Source organism: Macaca nemestrina, chromosome 10, assembly GCF_043159975.1.
Source record: "Macaca nemestrina isolate mMacNem1 chromosome 10, mMacNem.hap1, whole genome shotgun sequence".
NCBI lineage: Eukaryota > Metazoa > Chordata > Mammalia > Primates > Cercopithecidae > Macaca > Macaca nemestrina.
In genome coordinates, this window is record NC_092134.1 from 88,563,715 (window position 1) to 88,570,052 (window position 6,338).

General features: G+C 42.4%; 1 pseudogene; it reads left to right on the forward strand.

Annotated features, from left to right (window-relative positions):
- Nucleotides 1–3,080: 3,080 nt before the first annotated feature.
- LOC105470096 (rac GTPase-activating protein 1 pseudogene) lies at nt 3,081–5,278 on the forward strand (annotated as a pseudogene).
- Nucleotides 5,279–6,338: the final 1,060 nt, after the last annotated feature.

Consider the following 6,338-nt stretch of genomic DNA (forward strand, 5'->3'; position numbering starts at 1 on the left):
ATTAGTTTTGAAATGTGAGAACATGAGAATTATATGGTTTGTCTGTGTCCTCACCCAAATCTCATCTTGAATTGTAATTCCCATCATCCCCACATGTCGTGGGAAGGACTCACTGGGAGGTTATTGAATCATGGGAGTGGTTATCCTCATGCTGTTCTTGTGACAGTGAGTGAGTTCTCACGAGATCTGCTGGTTTTATAAGGGGCTTTTCCCCCTTTGCTCAGTACTTCTCCTCCCTGCCACCATGTGAAGAAGGACATGTTTGCTTCCCCTTCTGCCATAATTGTGTTTCCTGGAGCCTCCACAGCCCTGCAGAACTGTGAGTCAATTAAACCTGTTTCCTTTATAAATTACTCAGTCTTGGGCAGTTCTTTATAGCAGCATGAGAACAGACTAATACAAAGGCAGAAGAAACTCACAAGTGCTTTGTCAAGCCCTTGCTTACTGTCTGTTGGCCAAAGGAAGTCACATGACTGAGTTCAAAGTTGGAGTGTGAGACACTGGATGCATAGAGGTCACTAACCGGGGCCTTTATAAGCTAACATACAATACAATTATCAGGTTGTCTATTTTGTCATATTAAATTGATCAGTAGATTCAAGTGTTGCCTTCTCAATATGCCTATCTTTCAGGTAATGATGATACACCAATTCTATCATTACTTCTGCATTTATTGGTCTACACTTAAATTCTTCTGTAAAGGAGCACTTACCCCCTATAAATTATTTGCTTATGCTAAAATACACGATGAACATGTATTTCCATGTATTTGTTATTTTCATAGTAGTGAATTGGTACCATAGCATTCCAAGGGAGCTAATGAGTTTTTTTTTAAAAAAATTATCATTTTCGACTCATGGATTTTTAACCTACTTGAGGTATTTTGGTCCATTATAGTCATTATTCCTTTTCATACTTGATATGGTTTGGCTCTGTGTCCTCACCCATATCTCATCTTGAATCGTATTCCCATAATTCCCATGTGTTATGGGAGGGACCCAGTGGGAGATAACTGAATCATGGGGGTGGTTTCTCCCATACTGTTCTCATGGTAGTAAATAAGTCTCACAAGATCTGATGATTTGATAAGGGAAACATGTTTAGCTAGGTTCTCATTCTCTCTCTTGCCTGCTGCGATGTAAGATGTGCTTTTTGCCTTATGCCATGATTCTGAGGCCTCTCCAGCCACGTGGCACCGTAAGTCCAATGAAATTTCTTTCTTTCGTAAATTGCCCAATCTTGGGTATGTCTTTATCAGTAATGCGAAAACAAACTAATACAATACTCAAGCTACCCCATCTTGTCCTAGTGGCAGTACCTTCAATTGGGCTCCTGTGTCTTTTTGATGTGATCCCAGATAGCTTTCTTGCTTCCTTATATGGCTAGATCTTCCAATCTCATCCTGCTGCAGAGGTGGATTCAGCTGTTTCTCCAGAGAGTCCTGGTTCCTTTTACTGGGGAATATTTAAAGACCACACAATATGGGTTCTAGGAGATAGGAGGGTTAAACAACAGATTCTGTGTGAACAACATTACAGTCTTGCAAATGTGGTAGACATGTAGGTGTAATTTGTTTGTTTTCTTTTGTAATATACTAACCTCCACTTCATTCTTCTGGGAACAGCATTTCATCTTTTGGGAAATTGGTTTTTTCTCACTTTAGTCATTTGTTTTTAGTCATCATACTCTTCCTCTCTAGGTCTAAGCACAGGCATGTCACCAAAGTCCTCTGCTAGAATCTTTTGAACTGGAATAGGAGAAAGAATTAAGTTACTAACAAAATTTTGAGAGGTGCTGGAGCTGTCCGTTAGCCGTAATGTCTACTGTGTGTAGGAAGCTGGTTTCATATCCCATATGGTTTGGCTCTGTGTCCCCACACAAATCTCATGTTGAATTGTAATTCTCAATGTTGGAGGAGGGACCTGGTGGGAGGTGATTGGATCATAGGGGCAGATTTCCCCCATGCTGTTCTCCTGATAGTGAGTTCTCACAAGATCTGATGGTTTAATAGTGTGTGGCACTTCTCCTCTTGTGCACTTTCTCTCTTCTGCTACCATGTGAAGAAGGTTCTTGTTTCCCCCTTCACCTTCTACCGTGATTGTAAGTTTCCTAAGGCCTTGCAATCATGCTTCCTATACAGCCTGTGGAACTGAGTCAATTAAACCTCTTTTCATAAATTACCCAGTCTCTGGTAGTTCTTTATAGCTGTGTGAGAACAGACTAATGTAACATCCTTGGTGAATTCAGTGTCTATGGGGATATTTCATCTATTGTCTCCACCTCAGATATCTCTTTGTCAAACGTATTGGCTTGGACTTGTTGCCACTTTAGCCTCTCACTCCCATTACCATTATCTTAGAATGTTTCATTAACTGGAACTGCTCTGCTTCTGAAATTGTAACATTTGCAGCCACCTCACTGATCACAATCATTTCTTTCACCAGTGCTCTCACTTTGGCATTTATGATTCACAAATTTTATACCCTACTGAGATTGCTGGTCCCCTAATTTCTCAGGGTTTCTCCTATCTTCCCTTTCCAGTCTACCCTACAAAATGCATATCTTTACTCATGCTCATTGCTCCTGGGTTATTTTTCCAGAGCCTGCCTGCAGAACTGTTACTATGAAACAGTCCAACTCTCCCTTCTAGTCTTGGGTCCTTTTCGAGAAAAGTACACAATAGTATGTGCCTATTAAAAAGCCACTAAAAATTCATGGTCTGAGGCCTCAGCTGAGATCTACTGTGTTATCTGGCACTTTCCTCTCTGATATGGTTAGGTTTTGCGCTCCCATCCAAATCTCATCTTGAATCGTGAATCCCATAATCCCCAGTTGCAGAGGGATAGACCTGGTGGGAGGGGGCGCTGTTCCCCATGCTGTTCTCTTGATAGTGAGTTTTCACGAGATCTGATGGTTTTATAACTGTCTGATAGTTCCTCCTTCTCACGCTTGCTCTCTCTCATCTGCTGCCATGTTAAGATGTGCCTCAGGAGCTGGCCGCGGGGCCGCTGCTCTGCCACTGGTTGAGGCGCAGAGCGAAGTGAAGGGCTGCCCAGGTGAGGCCAGGCTGACGGAAAAAGATGGATACTACTATACTGAATATGCAGAATCTGTTTGAGCAGCTTGTGCGCGGGGCGGAGATTCTCAGTGAAGGAAACGAACTGCAATTTATCCAGCTGGTGAAGGACTTTGAGGATTTTTTTAAAAAGTGGGAGAGGACTGACTATGAGCTGGGGGAAATACAAGGATCTTTTGATAAAAGCAGAGACTGAGTGAAATGCTCTGGATGTTAAGCTGAAGCATGCATATAATCAGGTGGATGCAGACATCCAAACGGAGAGCTGAGGCTGACTGCCAAAAGCTGGAATGACAGATTCAGCTGATTCGAGAGATGTTCATGTGTGACATATCTGGCCAACTAAGCGGGGAGCAAAAATCAGCTTTGGCTTTTCTCAACAGAGGCCAACCATCCAGCAGCAATGCTGGGAACAAAAGACTATCAATCATCGATGAATCTGGTTCCATTTTATCAGATATCAGCTTTGACAAGACTGATGAATTACTGGATTGGGACTCTTCTTTGGTGAAGACTTTCAAGCTGAAGAAGAGAGAAAAGAGGCGCTCTAGTAGCCGACAGTTTGTTGATGGTCCCTCTGGACCTGTAAAGAAAACCCGTTCCATTGGCTCCACAGTAGACCAAGGGGAATGAATCCATAGTTGCAAAAACTACCGTGACTGTTCCCAGAGATGGCGGGCCCATCAAAGCTGTGTCCACTATTGAGACTGTGCCATATTGGATCAGGAGCCAAAGGAAAACAGGTACTTTACAACCTTGGAACAGTGACCCCACCCTGAACAGCAGGCAGCTGGAGCCAAGAACTGAGACAATGTGGGCACGCCAGAGAGTAACAGAGGGATGTACCTGCATGACTTTGCCTCTAAGACGGTTATTAAACCTGAATTCTATGTTCCATGTGGAAAGCAGATAAAATTTGGGAAACTATCTCTGAAGTGTGGAGACTGTTGTGTGGTCTGTCATCCAGAATGTCGGGACCACTGTCCCCTTACCTGCATTCGTACTCTGATAGGAACACCTGTCAAGATTGGAGAGGGAATGCTGGCTTACTTTGTATCCCAGACCTCTCCAACGATCCCCTCCATTGTTGTGCATTGTGTAAATGAGATTGAGCAGAGAGGTCTTACTGAGACAGGCCTGTATAGGATCTCGGGCGGTGACCGCACAGTAAAAGCTGAAAGAGAAATTCCTCAGAGTGAAAACCGTACCCCTCCTCAGCAAAGTGGATGATATCCACGCTATCTGCAGCCTTCTAAAAGACTTTCTTCGAAACTTCAAAGAACCTTTCACCTAAACAAAGCTTTTATGGAAGCAGCAGAAATCACAGATGAAGACAATAGCATAGCTGCCATGTACCAGGCTGTTGGTGAACTGCTCCAGGTCAACAGGGACACACTGGCTTTCCTCACGATTCACTTGCAGAGAGTAGCTCAGAGTCCACACACTAAAATGAATGCTGCCAATCTGGCTAAAGTCCTTGCCCTATAATAGTGGCTCATGCTGTGCCCAATCCAGACCCAGTTACAATGTTACAGGACATCAAGTGTCAACTCAAGGTGGTCAAGCGCCTGCTTTCCTTGCCCCTGGAGTATTGGAGTCAGTTCACCATAGTGGAGCAAGAGAACATTGACCCCTTACATGTCATTGAAAACTCAAATGCCTTTTCAACATCACAGACACCAGATATTAAAGTGAGTTTACTGGCATCTGTGACCACTCCTGGACATCAGCTTCTCAAGACTCCTTCATGTAGTTCCCTGTCACAGAGAGTCAGTTCCACCCTCACAAAGAACACTCCCAGATTTGGAAGCAAAAGCAAGTTTGCCACCAACCTAAGACGACAAGGCAACTGTTTTACTTCTTCAATGTTCCAGTGAAGTCACATCTGCCTATTACTCCCAGCACTGACTGACTATAAGAAAGGACACCTGTACTCTCTGCTCTGCAGCCTCCTGTACTCATTACTACCTTTAGCATTCTCCAGGCTTTTATTCAAGTTTAATTTTGCATGAGGGTTTTACTAAAATTACATGTATCTCCCCTTCCTTCTCCTCGAGTCACATAATATCAGTACCTTGTTCCGGTCATTGTTGGGAGCTTTTAGATGAGAGATCTTTCCAAGGGTAGCAGGGTTAGTATGGAATTGATTGTGATTCTTTTGGGGGAAGGGGGGTTATTATCCCTTTGGCTTAAAGTCAAATGCTGCTCATGGAATGAATGATCTTTCTCTAGTTTCGTTTATAACTGATTTCCATGAGACAATGACAAAAACCCTACCTATCTGATAAGATTGACTTGTCTCAGGGTGGGAAGTGGGAGGGTGGGACAAAGAAAGGATTACACCAGAAGATTTAGGATGCCTCCTTCTAAGACCTGGAAATTCTCATTCCCCATTATGAACAGAGCTATAATATGGAGCTTTCATAAAAATGGGATGCATTGAGGACAGAACTAGTGATGGGAGTATGCGTAGTTTTAATCTGGATGATTAGGTCTTTAATAGTGTTGAGTGGCACAACCTTGTAAATGTGAAAGTACAACTTGTATTTATCTCTAATATGCCATTGGCTGAACTTTGGGTTAACTTGGGGTCAAAGTCAGTTTTTGTTTTAAAATTGAATTCATTCTGATGCTTGACCCCCATACTCCCAATCTTGTCCAGTGGAGCCCAACTTCTAAAGATCAATATGTGATCCTTTGGCATCTCTACTAACAATAAAGAATAGGCTATAAGGAAGATGGTAAATATTTTATGTGGTAAGAAAAGCCACAGTCATTTTTTCTTTGCACTTTGGATGCTGAAATTTTCCCATGGAACACAACCACATCTAGACAGATGTTAGGGTTTTCTTTTGTTAAAATTATTCTTAATTTCTGTAAAAATGATTTCCTTCTATAGAATGTTTAACTTTATATTGAGCCTTATCTGTAAAACACCTATTTAGAATAATATTTGGAAAAAAGTAAATGGCTTTTTCAACATGGAAAACAAAACAAAACAAAAAAGATGTGCCTCTTCCCCTCCCGCCATGATTGGTGTAAGTTTCCTGAGGCCTTCCCAACCCTGCAGAACTATGAATCAATTAAACGCCTTTTCTTTATAAATTATCCAGCATTGGGCAGTTCTTTACAGCCCTGTGAAAACAGACTAATACATTCATACATTCTCGTCTTAGATGGCTATTCCAGACCTTCCCCTAGCTCCTCTCCTTACTACAGCAGACTCTAGTCTCTTGCCCTCAATCTCAGCTGATGACCTCAT